At 34.1% G+C, this 17628-nt stretch overlaps 2 protein-coding genes across 3 annotated transcripts in view; both read right to left on the bottom strand.

Annotated features, from left to right (window-relative positions):
• Positions 1–1557, bottom strand: part of LOC150096210 (four and a half LIM domains protein 2-like) — a 64560-nt gene extending 63003 nt beyond the window's left edge. The window contains exon 1 of the mRNA XM_090409508.1: positions 1538–1557. The gene's annotated coding sequence lies outside the window, so the exon portion shown is untranslated. The remainder of the gene's footprint in view (positions 1–1537) is intronic.
• LOC150096209 (prickle planar cell polarity protein 3-like) overlaps positions 1–17628 on the bottom strand; it is a 156457-nt gene that overhangs the window by 14573 nt on the left and 124256 nt on the right. The gene's annotated exons all lie outside the window — the stretch shown is intronic.

The following is a 17628-nucleotide window of genomic DNA, read 5'->3' as shown; positions in this document are numbered from 1 at the left end:
ATACTGTGAAATACTTAAAAATTATTTCCATGATTTATTTATCTTATAGAATTAACCAACATATTCTCGATATACGTTTAGATTTTTTTTTCAACAAGAAGGAAAATCCTTTCATGCATAATCCATCGTATATTGTATATTATTTTATTATGATTTAGGTAGTCTTGTTATTAAATAAGTTCAGAAACGGATTTAGAAATCACTGAAAGAGTTTTTTTCTTTCGTTATATAAGACGGATTGTGGGAAAGTTACCATTAAGACCCGGACTATCCCCCTTCCATTTCATCCTGAGTCATCAAATCTCTGTATTCAATTTATTTCTTTACTGTTCCTGTGGTAAAAATACTTAAACTAACATTCTTAAATACACTTTATTCATGTGTAAGGTATCGATAACTAAACAGCATTTTAAATCTTGAGAAATCCTCTCCTGTTGTGGAGCCCATACCTTTTTATATAATATAATGATTGATCACAAGAAAAAATGTTGATCATTAAACAGAATATTATGCTAAAAGTATATGACGCAACCGCAGTATTTACTCGGCATATTGGTGTATAATTAATATGTTAAAATATCAAAGGGAGGTAGGGAAGGTCTGTCCACCTGCTTCGTGGCTGATTAAAACCATAATTATTGATCTACAACACAAAGTAGTTGTTTAAACAATACTTAATAATCAGAGCAAACAAATTTTCATGCTTATTCTATTATAGTGGGATAATATACTGTTTTAGCAGTTAAGTTCTCAAAATATTATCGGTTAATATGATTTTAAAAAAACTCATTAAATCACAACCATCTTTAATAGTAATTCACAGATAATAGAGACGACCGTCTTTATTTAATGCCCAATTATTTTAATATAGCCTGGATGGTGGTTTTCTTCACTCACACGTTCTTGTTACACATCATTCTCCATTTATTTTCATTCATTTCATTTCACTCTTTCTTACTTGTAAAACACAAGGTTAAGTCATTAAATAATTTCGCCCTTCCATTGACTAATTTGTACCTTTCTTCACCTTTCAAGAAGAAAATAATATATGGCTCATTCACTGTTCTGGATCTTACAACATCTGGGAAGTTGCCCAGTATAAAGTGTTTACAGCTCCGAAAGTTTTATTTTTTTTTCTGTGTCAAGATCATCCACAAATCTGGAACAATGTTGTAGGCCATCCAAGGGAGTCGGAAATGTGCGAGAGAGCATGTATGTGATGAAATCTAATCTGTCTTGCTCCGTTTCGTTGCCCGCCGAGCTGTGAGCTTTCAACGTATTTCCTGGAGTTTTTTCTTACAAATGCGACACATAGTAACGCAAATTCTGAGGTGTTGCCAAGCAATACTAGAAGGTAAACAGCAATTTAGTCAGGAAGTGCAGGACAGATAAGGGAATTCCACACGCAAAGTTTGTGCCCCTGCAATGGGCTGTTAATATTAAATGTTAAGGTCAACAACAACAACAAAAAAACAATCAAAATATAGAGGACATATAGTTAAGCTGATATAGTTAAGGATGGAAACAGGTCACTTACGCACAAAGAAAGCAACGAAGGGTTAGGACAATGGCAGTGATAAAAAAGCTGGACCCGAACTGTCCCCTTGACGGACTGTGATAGGACAACGTGCACTACTGAATCACTCTTAAGACCACGAGCCTACCATCAAGAATAACCCACTGGGTACAAGGCTACAACTAAGGCGCTGTACAGTATAATGACGACACCGGATACCGCCAATAACGGTCGCGGTTTCTTAAGAGGCGAGCAAGATTAATGTACGGAATATTGTACTCCACGGTGTTTCGATGTCTATTTTTGTTCCCACCTTCGCTTTTTTTTCCTTCTCAGAATAAATGAAAAGCATGTAGATGATTCCATGGTAGAAATAGACCACGTGTAGTGTGCTGATAAAGGGGAGAAAGTATTTTCGGAGTAGTGGATCCATACAGTTCTTTTAAATCATAGGTCTTTTTTTTTTAAATTAAAATACATGAATAATATAAAACAATGTACTTGCTTTTAAACTTTATTTCTCAAGAAGTAAGAGTAATTGCTGAAAATAATGTGTATCGTCGCTACTTGATATTTCCTTTGATTGAGGAGGCAACATTACTCTTTTGTGCTCGTAAAGATTCCTTACAGTTACAAGTGTAAAAGCTAGTTTCACAGTATAATGAACCAATAAGCAACCTTCCCAATCACCAGAGAACTACTTGTTAATCAAACTTTAAATAGTTGGCACATGATGTTTAATGAGATGAATAATAAAAGTTTTTAGACATTTGTCTAGATTGCGAACAAAATCGATTAACTGATTTATAATAATTTATAATCCTACTTATAAAGTTTCTCATTTCACGTGGATGTCGGATGTAAAGTACCGCATTTCTGTTGAATTGACACACACACACACACACACACACAGAGGTATTTTTTCAATTATAAATTGAAATTTTAAAACAGAAAAATTTTAAACAGAAAACTTTTGTATTGTATTTTTGTACTCTTTAATATTAGAAATCTTAAAATTTGAAACCTGAAATTTATTGAGTTATTTTAATGTTAGCTTAAACCGAATACTTTAAATCATAGCTAGGAGCGAAAGGGCGATTATGTTTTTATCTGAATTATTTCCATAAATATTTTGTACCTTGCCATATTTTGTCTGATTTACTAAATAATCAAATACAGACTACTTTCTATATAGGTATACCCTCGTATTATACGAAATTTCTTATTGATCACTTGATCTTCTCTATCCAGTTGTTATACGCTACTCTTAAACGAAGGTTTTCTTCCGGAGGGATAGAAAAAAACCCGACAGAGACAGTATTCTCTATACTGAAACTTAAAAGTGTGGAAATTCAACTATTTTTACTTGAAGTTTGTTATTAGTTGCACCAAAATTATGAATACAAAAACGAATTTAAGAAAAATTGATGGCAGGACCAACTAAGCCAAGCAAAATACGAACTTGAAACATTGGGGTTCATGACCTCCAAACAATATTAATGCACTAATAAAGGAAAGCTTACGATTTTGTATTTTAATAAGCATTATGAAAAGAGAGTTTCTGTTGAAAGTCAATTTATCCGGTTCATAGCAACAAAAGTTAAAGGTTATTAGTTATTGAATGATGTGTATATAATCAACGATTTTAGACTTTAAAATAATGCAGATTTTTTATTGATTATAATAAGTATCCAGCATTTTTTGTGTAAAAGGTTCTTTACACGGATTGAATCACTCATGCTAAGCATTAATATAAGAATTTTTAGCAGCCATTTGCTGGTAATAAATTCGAAAAAATCTTCCACAGAATTAATAAGTCATTAATTTCTTATTAGAATCGGTTTAACGGAGACATTAGTCTGTTGTTCAAGTGTTTTCTGTGGTAGTTTGGAAGTGTCTCAGTAGTGCACTATTCAGGTTTGTAAAGATGTATTTCTTTATACGATCTGTTTGCTCCTGGAAACGTAGGTTCCCCCCATCTTACGCAACAAAATATTGATGGAACACACACACACACACACATACACGCACGATGTATGTGTGTGTCTTATTTCCTTCTTCGCAATATCAAACAACCAACCACCCAAGTACGCTGTCTTCCATTAAAATTGTCACAGACTATTATGTTATACATAATAGTCTGTGAAATCTCTCGGTGCGTTTCCCGGCTAGTTCGGTATACATTTTTGAGGGAAAGGAACGCAAGTTTAGGGGCGGAAAATACTCTGCTTGTCGATATTACAGAGTCTAACGTACCTTCATTGTGAGAAGTCATTATACGCGTTTTCGACGGAATTAGCCTGGTATTTTTAACCAAAGGATGCTTTCACGCAAAAGCGTTTTCAACCAATGTGTCGTTCTTTTTGTGTTACTGAGGTGGCTAAAATTTTATATTGTACGAAATAAAATGTGAATCCGAATAACTATGAAAACCATGGCTGAAGTATGGCAAACTTACCGTGAAAAATATAATAATAATAATAATCAGAAAGCTGAAATATAATATTTAATGTAAATGATAAATGTTATATGTATTAATACATTTTAAGATTCAATATATAATATAATCTGTAACGTAAAAATAAGTGTTATATAGTTGTTCTGTTATTTTAGGCTCCAAGAAATTGGTGACTTATTCAAACATTCCAGGTACTTCTATTTAACATAATTTCACAAATTAAATATTGCATATTTTTCCAAATCATATATATTTTATTATTTGAATCCATGATAATCTTCTGACCTATATTCAGGCAATATGTGATCATTTATTTGAGATCATGTACTGTATTTAAGTTTTTCGTTTTTTTTCTGGAATGAGTATTTAAAAATGAGTATTTAATATTTTAACGAATAAACGAGAAGTTTATACTTAAGACGGAAAAATTTCTTAATAAAAACTTAGTCAAATAGCAACTTTATAAAACGGATAAAAATTAACAAAACGTAAAAAAATTTTTTTAAAGTGCTTCAGTAATCCATTCATATTATTCACATAACATAACCTAATAATATCGAAAATTGAACCATTGATAGTGTACAAGAAGAGCACAGAATTGGTGACGTAAAATATCTCAACTGAAACTTGAGTTACTATTTTTACAAGCGACTATGGAGTAAGATATAATTCAGAATTCTCAAGTAGTTAATTATCACTACAAAATAGTTTCACGCCTGTTGAAGTTCACGTGCAATTTAATCTACATTGAAGATACAACGGTTAAGGCTGTTAAGCCTGAATAGTTAAGGCTGAATAAACTATCAGTACGAAAGCCTTAAGGTATTGCTTTCTGGATGGATAAACCTTACATGCACCGTCCCGATTAGTGTAGTCTAGATTTTTAACTTGTATGAAGGTCTGTAATCTGTAAGTAATGTGACAATGATTCAATTTTTGAACCATTACTGAGTTGCATTCCTGAAACGCATTGAGATGGACAAATCTGCGATGCGCAAATGTGCAAGTAAATGATCCTATTGGAAATAGAGGGTTAATTTTCCCAACTTGGAAAATGTCATAGAAAGGCAAGCTCCCAAGTGGAGTACAGTATTTTTTAACGTGGTGTGGTTAGAATAACATTTGTACTACGGAATGTTACGGAACATTCCCTCCCCTCTCTCAAGTATGCACATTGAACGGTAAGTATACGAAAACAGTTAACAGTTTTCAGTGTGAATTATACTCAGTCATCATTTGGGGAGGGGAGGAGGAAGTATATCACGTCTTTTCTTGCTACCGCGAAGCAATTAAGTATTCTTAAGTCCACAGCTTTCATCGTGCTACAAAATGGAAGTTCACAAACACTATTCCAAAGATGATATCAGTAAGCGTAAAATTTTGAATTTTATGAGGCTATTTACGTCATTTTGTTGTAAAATTCCATGAAATATTTTGGAGAGAACAGTAGCTATGAACTATACTATATGTTTTCTCACCACGTGAGCTACATGCCAAGACTTTTTCATAGAAAAGCTGCAATTTACATTCTTTTTTGATTCAGAAAGAATCAAAATAGAACCTAGACCGTACAGTGTAAATCACTGTTTTGAGCGATGAGTCATTTCTAGCTATGGAGGATACCTAGACAGTGCTTTTTACTCGAGTTTGTTTTCTCATCAGTGAAATTTTGGAGGAGATAATATGATGTGGGGTCACTTCTAATAAATATCATTACTGCTAGAATGTTCTGGATATTTACAGATTTTTATAGTGCATTCCTTCCAACACAGTAACACTCCATGTCAAAAAACGGGATAATTGTAAACATATGGTATAAAGAAAATAACATCTGATCATTGTAGTGGATGGTCAGACTTGGCTTGAATCCGATAGAGCATCTGCAGAAGATATCGGAATCCAAAATTAGGAAAAACAACCAAAACGATTATTCTTTATAAATGAGAATTACTATAGGAAAAGTAGAACTTAGCATCTTCAGCATGCAATCAGAAATGATTAAGAAGCCCATGCTCCATTAAAAGGAAAACAATGCAATCAATTTCTGTCAGTAAATTCTTTCTGTTTTGTTTGCATTGCACGTGCTCAACATTTGGTAGAATAATACAAGATAAAATACCGCATATAATTTAAAGCCTAGCAGCGAAAGAAACATACCTTACTGACTGACAAAATTCAGTTCTCTTGAAGAAATGGAGCAATTTTGCTTTGATCAGATTTCTTATAAATATCTTTATCGTTTTTCACTGGGCTTCTCTCCATTATGTGATCTTTTGGAAGAAATTATAGGGCAGATCGTTTACTCTTTTAAGCATTTCGGTATACTAGTGGTTACAAAATAAACCGCCATTGTTCATTGCATATTCATAAAGCCTTCTTCTGTTTGACTATCATGGCGACTAAAAAATAAAAATTTTTCTCTTTAAGACGTATTAAAATCAACGGTTATTCTTATACAGCGTTTAATTTTTTAGTGAGACAACCAATAAAAAGTTTTGTAAAAAAACAGTAAAACGCATAAAAATCACTACATCTATGGATGTAGAACTTTCGCTGGCTTTAACTTTACTTTTAACTGGTATCACTACTACTCGTCTTATATTTACTCTCATTTAAAAATAACAAGAAATGCACAAAAATACAGACAATAAAGCTGATAAGAAGCGGTGTGTAGATTGCACATGTAGGTTAAGGAGGTAGCATGTACGAGAAAATAACGACAACGCTCCTAATTGCCACTTCGCCTAATCCCAAGCTAATCACAGAAAAAAAAGAAAAAAATTGGGAATACTAACATTTTCCTCCGCGATCTCCAAAGCAGGAACTGCGGGGGTTCTACTTTATTTCACTCTCTGGGCCTTTGCTGTTCGGAGGACTTAAATGGCGATTGGGTGACGCAGTTATGTTTTATTTTGTTTTTGTTTACTACTCGTGGTTTTGAAATTTGCATGCACGACACAACATCACATGCAATTAAGAATTTCAATTGATAATTAGTGTGCGTGCGAACTATAATTATCATTTTTATTGATGGTATAATAATTGCATAATATTTTTTATCTGTGTATCTGAGATCTTTGTTTCTATCTTTGTAATAAAAAAAAAACTAAAAAGAACACCTTAAGGTAGTTTCTATGCGAATTCTACCCACAATCCTTTGTAAAGCGATTCAACCACTTTGAGTGGACTTTAGTACGGTATTTCATTTTCATTATTTTAAATATTAAGATAGCGTTTATTATTTAAGCATTCTGTAGGAATGTAACTGTCCCAAGTCATATTATGTGGATAGTGCATTACCTCGATTACCTTGATGGACCTGTGGTTTCAGTCAGGATTTCTCAGTTCTGAAAACTGATTAATGAAGAAAAATAAAATAAAATATTTTTCTCTGAGCAATGTAATAAACCAGCTTCAGATTTTGTTGAATGAAATTCGTTGGATAATAATAGCATATTTATTTAATTTTTACTTGCAACCAGCAGGTTTTGAGTTGGACATGGATGTTTCGTGAATGTCTTTAGGTAGGAAATGAATTTTATCTTCCGGTGTGAGACCACCGTGTCTCTTACTAGAGTTCTGAAGTGGTTTGAAATAATTTCCATGTTTAGTCTCTATAGCAAGGTATGAGAACAATGTAAAAGATAAAAGATATTTTATATATATATATATATATATATATATATATAAAATATATATATATATAAAATATCTTTTATCTTTTTAAATATCTTTTTACCCAAGGTAAATATACTTTCTACATATATATATATATATATATAGAAAGTATTTTTACCTTGGGTAAAAAGATAGATAAAAGATATTTTATATATATATATAAAATATCTTTTATCTTTTTAAATATCTTTTTACCCAAGGTAAAAATACTTTCTACATATATATATATATATATATAAAAGCAGTCACCGATGAAGATACTGGCAACAAGTGCTGCCGCGTCTTGGTGCCTAACTCTAACAGGATATGTTATTGTCTGAAATAATGTGGATACTACGGTCGATTTTCTTGAGTTTACGAGACGAGAAACCTGAGTTTTCGGGAGGAAAAACCTGCTTGCTGCCAGAGATCGACTAACGAGGGAACCGGTCGAAGATAGACTTAGAATAAATTCCTCCAGTCAGCGACTAGACTTGAACCTAAGTCTAACTTCTCTCTCTCTCTCTCTCTCTCTCTCTCTCTCTCTCTCTATATATATATATATATATATATATATATATATATATATATATATATATATATATATATATATATATATATATATATATATATATATATATATATATATATATATATATATATATATATATATAGACTAGAACCCGAGAAAGTATAACAAAAACCTTTAATAAATCACGACTAGTTTTATTGGTATTCTGACCTCTTCAGATGAGTAAGAAAACCATTTAAATAATCAACATCAGAACATTAGTCACTTCAAAACTAGAGATTAACGGCGTTCTCCCCTTCTTAGATCTAAAGATCAGTTGATCACCTGACTGTCTTAAATTTTCAATTTTTCGGAAAACCATCCACACTGATAGATATTTACATGGCTCTTCTCATCACTTCCCTCCTCAGAAACTTGGAATCATCTCCACCCTTGCCCATCGATCAAGATGTCTCACTTCCACAGAAGAAGACCTACAAACAGAGCTTAACTTCCTGAAAAACACTTTCTTAAATAATGGATATTCATCTCGTAACATCACTAAACGTTTGAGACCTCGCCAACAACCTCGACAAGAAGGTGAATCCAACCTTATCACTCATATACAGTTACCATTTATCAGCTCTCTTATCCGAAAACTAGGATTTTGAAGAAATTCAACATAAAGACCGACTATACTACTCTGCCAAAACTTCGTTCTTTTCTGAGTCGACCAAAACCAAAACACAGCCAACTGCATTTTCCTGGTGTTTATAAAGTTATGTGCGATTGTGGTAGACCTTATTTTGGACAGACAGATAAATCTGTTTCACTTCGTCTTGAGGAACGTAGACGTGACATCCCCTACAGTAGAACACGAGCGAGCGCCCTTTCCAGTCATGTGCTCTTCTCCGCAAACTCTAACCTCGAAGAACGGCAACACCAAGATTGGGACCGCACAACCAATTTATATATACGTAAGAATGAATTTGAAAGACGTATTATAGAATCAAAAGAAATAGTTCTGGACCCTTCACACTTGAACAACAATGTAAGCTACAATTTGCCTCATTCACATAGCGCAGTAATCCAATACTGGCGCTCTAAAATTAGCTGTCACACACATTCTACTCATGCCAACAGTAGCATGCGGTCACCTATTCACATATGACTGTTACTATTCTGTTTCTTTTTATTAAGCTAGAAAGTCCATGTTTTTTACCTTGCTATTTTTATAAGTCTTATGTTATTTCTTACTCACCTGAAGAAGTCGGAATACCGATGAAACTAGTCGTGATTTATTAAAGGTTTTTGTTATACTTTCTCGGGCTCTAGTCAGTTAATTTTATTCTTATATATATATTTATAATAAACAAAAATCTCCTTATCCCATGCACGGTACTAATATACTGTAGGTTTGCAACCTTTTACGAGTAGTTATTCTTTGCGAATAACCTAAATATCGCAATATGAATATATGGTACTCGCTTCCTAATAATGAGATGGAGGAACTAATATTAATTCTCTTCACATTTGCTGTTCTCGTTAGCTATTCCGAAGGCATGTATTTTCCTAGATTCAGATCCTCCAAAAACACGAAAGACATTTACAGAAGCGTTTCAAGCAAAAAGCAATTTGCTGTTCACATACAGCAGTAGCAACTTTTCTCTCGAAACGTATATGATCGTTTCCCGCCGCCCAGCTAAAAACGGACAAAATGGCTAAAGCACACCAGTTAACAGGCACAGCAGAAAAAACAGGATTAATCGTTTTTCAGTCCGCGTAATAATCACTCGATATAACTTTCCTGACCGTAACTATCCATCGAGCTTAGTACTTAATAGATAAAGATGAGGTGAGACGAATTAATAAAACAGGTCATGTAGTATTCCAGAAAAAACTCAGCTTTTAATTATAAAACTACAAAGAATTAAAAAATATATATAATAATAATATTTTCTTCTTTATTATAATCATTTCTTCTTATGCAGTGGGAGTCTGCCTTCTCTCCTAAGTATTTGCCTCATCTAATAGCTGAAGTCACACCTCACGAGACCAGTATTGTATGGTATGAATTAAGATCAAAATCTCCCAGATATGTGGAAAGAGTTTCTGCAACCCTGCCACTTTTTTCTTGCAGTGACTTCTCCAAAATGCGCCTTATAATACATCTCATGCTGGATTGGTTGTCGCACAAAATAATCAGAGTCGAGTTCAGGGCTTAGGCAGAGAGTCCTGTTGACTTCTTGAGAATTAGAGAGACCAGGTGAAATGGAAGTCACTTCAAAAGACAGGATAGTAACTCGTTGTTTATTCAGGAGTTGACTCAAAGTATCATGGAGTAACTGTGGTACTGAAGACAATTCAGGCAAGAGCCCGCTTTCGTTATAATCCTGTTAATAACAGGATACTTTATAAAGAGCCAAGAGGCTATTTTTTTCCGGCGGCGTAAATTAAGTTAAGGGGATAATAAATCCCTCATATAGTAAGGGTATATATAAGTTCGATTCACTTAAACCTTGGTATTATCCAGGTCTACCTACTCACTGATGAGACCTCAATAACGGTCGAAACCGGTCTGGGTAGTGACCTCTCCTCATAATGTAAAACAGTAATACATCTCCTAGGAGCTGCGTTTTACATTAAGAAAATATTAAGGATAGTGATGGATCTTACTCCACCTTTGCTCCGAGTTGCCCTAGTGTTGTACTACCGGGTGTTGACTTACGCCTGGGCTCGCCGATAGTTCGGCATGAAACTTAGATTTCGATCTCCGAATTTAATATCCGGCTTTAAAATAATGAGAGATTTATTATCCCGTTAACTTAAGGATACTTTATGTTAGATTTAAGGCTCATCCTATCAATGTATCAGTGGTAGGTTATGCATCCCCATACAGATATGGATGGGGTACATAACTCACCCTGATAAAGAGAACGAAGAATTCAGAATTCTATGAAAGCCTACAGATTGTTTTGAACTACTTACTAAGAAGGGGTGTACTTTTAATCTTAGGGGACTTTAATGCATAAGTCGGAAAGAGTATGAAAGTTAGGCCTGAGTGTGGCATGTTTGGTCTGGGTGAACGTAACACTCGTGGTGAATGACTGTTGGAATTTGCCCACGGGCACAGTCGAGAAAAATAGGATTAATCGTTTTTCAGTCCGCGTAATAATCACTTTATATAACTTTCCTGATCGAAACAGGTTTCTGGAAACAGGTATTGGTAATACCTGTTTCCAGAAACATTCATTACTGACCTATACTTGGACATCTAACATTGATAGGTCAAGGCGCCAGAGAGATTACATCCTGGCTCGCCATCGGTGGAAGATAAGTATCTCTAATGTGCATTGTTTTTCTAAAGAAGACTGTGGCACAGACCATCAGTTAGTAATAGCTAAATAAGACTGTGACTGCGAAACCTTCCAGAGTCCGTCCCATCCTACTAAACTGAATGTCAAGTAATCCTTAGTGAGTTCACAAAAGAAATATCAACTCTGTTTGATAATCTTTTGGAGACTAGTGAGGAAAACGCGCCTGAAATGCTTTGGGAAGGAGTCAAGGTTATATTACAGGATACAGTTAAGAAGTATCAAGGCCCAGTTAGAAGACCAAGAGACCCATGGATACCAGATTCAACTTGGTATCTAATCGAAAGAATGCGGTTAGAGAAACAAAGCGACACTAGAACTGAATAATGCAGGAGATTACATAGAGAAGTCAGAAGAGCTATCAGGCATGACAAGGAAAATTTTTATACTAATAAATGTGGTGAAGAGATAGAGTTCCAGATGAGGAAGTGCAGATATAAAAGAATGTTTTGTTAAGTTCGTGATCTAAAGCAGAAGTTTAAGTCCAAATTGAATGTCATCAAAGACAAGAATGGAGCAGTACTAACAAAAGAACTGAAAATCAAAAACATATGGAAAGAATATTCTGAGGAACAGTGCAGCAGAGAGGATAAGGAAAATTTGGAGGAGCCATCTCACCAGGAAAACTTTTATTTGGAAGCTCCTCCACTTAAACATAACGTTTAAAAAGTAATTAAATAACTTGAAGACAATAAGGCCCGGGTACAAATGGAATTCCAGCAGAGTTAAGGCCACAGGGGAATAGACAGATAAGAGTGTTTCATAGACTGATTGCAAAGATATGGGAGACAGGATTATGGCCTAGGAACTGGAAGAAGTCGGTTGAGATGCCGGATGAATAAGTATGTTTTAGGAAATGTAAGGGTACCAGAGATCAAATCCTTTATCTTAGACAGATCATCGAAAAGTATAAGAATTTAGACTTCTGTGGTAATGTGTTTCAGAGACAAGTCTAAAGCTATTGACTGTGTTCAGCATGTGAAACTATGGGAAGTAATGAAAAGAATCGGGTTTCCTCAACATATTATCAAGTTGATAGCTAACTTGTACAGCGAGTAGGAAGTCATGGTAAGAACAGGTATTGGATTAACTGATTGGCTTCAGGTTGGAAAAAGAGTTAGACAAGGATGCCTACTTTTTCCTCACCTATTTAGTATCTCTGCTGAGGATATCATGTAGCATTGAATGAGCTTTGACAGGAATTAGAATAGGTGGTGGTAGATTGATCCGTAATCTGGGTTCTATGAAAATTCATCGAAAGCCCGTTTTACCGAATGGCAATTCATCGAACGACAATTTATCGATAAAGCAATTCGTCTAATAAACAATTAATCGAACAATCATTTAACGAATGGCAATTCATCGAAAAGATAATTTATCAAATAAATAATTCTTCGAACGACAGTTAATCGCACGACAATTCATCGAAAATGAAATTCATCGAAAAAATAATTCGCCGATAACGTTTTAATGATTTCTATCATAATTCATCGAAAGATTAATTTAAACTAGTTTTAAAATGTTCGTAAGAATACCTAATGTCATCCAAGATGCAGACAACATATGTAGGTGGTCATTGAGACGTTATAATTATTTTGTTTGTTTTTACAACATTATTTTGTAAGCGTTCCTGCTACTTCTTTGTGTAGACACTGATTTATTTCTAGAGAAAAAGGTTCGTTGTACCTAATTTTTTCACAACAACAATGACCAGATTGAAAGCAAAACTGACAAATTTTAATATAGATCTTACCTATGAAATTTCATTAAATTTCATCCAGCTAGAGCTGAATTATTAATATAATTTCGAAAAACTTATTTACCAAAATTTTCTAATAAAAATGATCTTGTTTAAAGTAAAACTGAACCACACAGACTTCTTGTGCATTTTAAAAATTCCGTGTGTGTGTGTGCGCGCGTGCGTGTGTGTGAGTGTGTGTGTCACCATACTAATACTATTATTACTACTAATAATAACAGAGCCTCCGTAGTTCAGTCGCTATAAAAGTCCTGAGTTCGAATATCAGTCCTGTTCAACTGAGGGTGAGTTATTCGGTCTTATATGAAGATAGCAGAGTTTTATTCCTGGACGTTTCATCCTGCTTACCGGTCCCCATGAACACACATCTATGAATATAAAACACTTACCGGATAAAGAAGAGAAATTGATGAGAAACTATCTTGTTCTCTAATTATTCCCTGGTCAAGTAGTTGCTATCGTACCAACCATTTGGCTGAGGAGAGAGAGAGAAAATGAGGAATAATAGTTAAAATAATTTAGATAATCTTTTCCAGTTTGTTTAAACACACGAAACGCATATGCTGATTGAATGGAATATCCCTCAAAAAATTGCCACAGACATGTACATAACATATATCAAGGGAATATCATGCTAAGCTTCAGGTACGTCACAAGTTAATCCATTAAAAATGCAGTCTTTTTTGATAAATACACTTCATTTCACACGTCTTACAATTCATTTTTATGATTTATAATTTCGACGAATTGTTGGATTTCGACGAAATGTGATTTTTCGATGAATTGCTTTTTCGATTAATTGTGGTTCGATTAACTGTTTTTCGATGAATTATTTTCGGTGAATTTTCTGGAGATAGTAATCTGAGGCATGCTAAATGATACAGGGCGCATTTAAAATGACAAGGAAGAACTAGGAGAAATCCTTGATAGAGTTAATGAGATCAGCAAGAACAAAGGGCCTCGTCTCAGTTCTAGCAAGATAAAGATTATGGTTCTCAGAGGAGATATAGACAGGAAAACTCCTGAGAGACAAGAGTACCTTAATGGAGAAATTGAGGAAGTCAGCAAGTTAGAGCACCTGGGATCAATTATTAACGTGAAGAATTGCTATTCAGAATTTAAAAGATGTCAGGAGAAGATAAGAAATGGCTAAAACAACTGTTAAAACTTGTCTAAAATATGTAAGGATGGATCTATCTCCACAGGATCAAAGTTGAGGATTCTGAATGTTGTTGTCTTTCCAATAGTGACTTATTGATGTGAAATTGAAACCTAAAGAAGTCTGATGAAAAGGACAGACGCTTCTCACATGTGGTGTTACAGAAGGCTTTTGAGGATATCATATGCTGTAAAAGGGGAGACAAATGGATGGGGGCTAGAAACGATCAGTAGAATTTTAAGGCTGCTTAAGGGTATCGACAGAAGAAAGTTGAAATACTCAGGACATATTGAAAGGATGGAAGGAGGACTTCTCAAAATAGTAATGGAAGGTACAGTTCCTGGAAAAAAAGGAAGGGTTAGACCGTCATTGAAATGGATAGGTGGTGTGTCTGGAGTGACTGATGTTCAGAGAGTAGAAGCTTCCATAACAGGACCACCTGGCGAGAACTGGTGTGGTACATTTCCCAGGAACTGAGTTACCATACTGCATCTGATGATATCCAATGAATAGATCGATGGATGGACGTGATTTGGAATGAAACAAAAACTATTTAGTCTGAAATACTATATTTCTAGATAATAAGAATGTCATTTGTATATCTCCACTAAATATAAGAGTTGGACAATTTTGTTTCATAAAAAAGTTTTGCCATTGATGTGTCTAATAGACTGCCTCTTGCCAAGCTCTTTATTTCTGGTTACTGAACTGGCCATTCGATTTGAAGAAATTTGAGTGACGACAACGTTTAAACAATTTTGTTATATATGGATAGAAAATTCTTCCGATGAGAACGAGAACTTCTACTGGTGCATCAGTAAATAATGAAAGAATGTCTAGGATAGCTAGATTATCTGATGAGAAATATCCTGGTTTACGTTGTGATTCTGATACAGCGGATAAAGAGAGAGTGCAAAAGAGAGGGTTAAAATGATTGTGGAATTATTATCAAGATTGTGGAATACTGATTATGAAGACAGATTGAAAATTTGTAGACTGAAGACTCGACAAACAGGAGAAAGAGGGGTGATATGATTGACATTTACAAACTTCTGAAAGGGTGATATAGGATTTCAGTTGATGGAATTTTTTTTATATAGGGTGGAAAAAGGAAATCTATCATAAATTTTTCTCTCATAGGATGGCGCGTGATTGGAATGAATTGCCATTGGATGTTGTGGTGCAAGAAATGTGAATGAATTCAAGAATAAGTATGATAGCTGGTGCGTGTAATACGCGTCCTCCCTCGATGAATCGCTGACTCCCTGGAGGCTTCTCTTAATAATAATAATAATAATAATAATAATAATAATAATAATAATAATAATAATAATAATAATAATAATAATAAATACTTAATTCTGGCAATATTTGCACAGGTAACAAGAATTTTTAATGTATTAACTTGTACGCCCAATATGGTTCTTTAAAAGTATTGGTAAATCTAGACAGCAAGTGTAATTATGTAAGAAAAACATCTATATTCTGTTATTAAGTTTTTTTTGGGGAAAAGTCTTCTAATAGTCATGGGAAATTTGCAGCATGCGAAACACAATAGGTAGAGAAATATCTAAATTTGCAAACACTTGAAAGCCGAAAACCTTCCAGATGAATAATAAAACGAATGAAAATTAACTTATTCAACTTTAGCTCTAGGGCAAACTTTAATAATTAGTTCTTTCCTTGAATATTAGTTTCGCTTGTTATTTAAAGCAGTTATTTTCCGGACATTTTATGAAAGATAAAAGTTACTTTCTGTAGACGAGTGCCGTCTAAGTCTAATATAAGCTTTAATTAGCAATTTAAAAATTTTCGAACTAGGTCCGAAGATATTTTATTGCTATTCCACTGCATCGAAAATATTTTTCGTTAATTAATATTATCATCATTTGGAATTACTGATAAGAAAACAATTTATTCTTTACGTAATTGGTTTAATCTATTTCTACACGTCTTAGTTTAAATTTCTGCAGTCCAATTGCTTTATAATTCATTAGACATATTTTTGGATGAAAGCTGTGACTCATCTTGTGAAGCAACATGAAAACGATATTCGTAAGTCAACACTCAGATATATAACGAGAAAAAAATCGTGGCAAATACATCTCCATTCGTTAAAAGTACAGGTTATGGAAGGTTTCTTGCACGTGTTCTGTGTATAAAACTGACATTCTTGACACGTGGAATGCGGGAATGAGGTTCGCCACGCTGACGAAAAGATGAGATGCTGCGGAGGAGGATGAGGAGTGACAAAGATTGCTGCAGATGACGAAAATGCGGAAACCATACGGAAGACGAATCCGGATACTCTGACGCTAAAGATAGATTTCTGTCTGAAGATATCAGAGGGAGTAGCTTAGGACTGCCAAAAATGTCACTGACTCTGTGGGCGGAAGAACGGCTTCAGTTTTTTATACATCACTCAAATATGCTAGGAAAAATTAGAAATTTAATGAGCATCATTAATTTTAAAGAGGCTTTAAAAAGGGCTTTAAATCTTAACTGGGCTTTCTTTTCCAATCATTCCAGGTATTCGCATTAGGAGTTTCTTTGTCGTAGAGCAAAATATTAGAGGATAACTGATAACTATTTTATTTTAATCTGGTACTTTCACATTACATAACTTCTACATTATTTCATATCTAGAATTGTCTACCATCTTCTTTATTATTCTTTATAGTGGGAAAAGAAACCCGTTACAACATATAATGGATTTTTTCTCCAAAATTATGACCTTGATGTTGGTTATAAAAGCTTATGCGCGCACACACTGCAGAAAAAAATTTATAATCGGAGTCCAAATTTTTTATTTTTATGTTTCTTGTATGATGCTATCGTACCTTAATCTAGAGATTGATTTTGTCAACATCTTTTTAACAAATCACTTTTTTTTATCAGTTTTAGGATTAAAGAAACTGTTAGGCTCCGAGAAAGTCCATGATAATTAAAATTTCAATGTGATGTTTTTGTGTCTTCTTTTGCAATTTTATGTACAGTTCTGTATAAATTACGCAAGTCGTATGGTACTAGGTTAGAGTTTCTGTGAGTTATTTAAGATACAACTGCTGTTATTTAGTGCATTATGCTCGATGGTTTTCGTATTGCTTAAGATTCGGTCTTTAAGATCTGCAAAGGCGCCATTGATTCCGTAGTACACGTCTCCTTCGGACAATCCTATATGGTCCAAGGATACA

The sequence above is a fragment of the Typopeltis vanoorti genome, chromosome 19 (assembly GCF_054136105.1).
Source record: "Typopeltis vanoorti isolate ZY-2024b chromosome 19, IOZ_Tvanoo_1.0, whole genome shotgun sequence".
In the NCBI taxonomy this organism is placed as follows: domain Eukaryota; kingdom Metazoa; phylum Arthropoda; class Arachnida; order Uropygi; family Thelyphonidae; genus Typopeltis; species Typopeltis vanoorti.
This window is presented reverse-complemented; position numbering and strand designations above follow the sequence as displayed.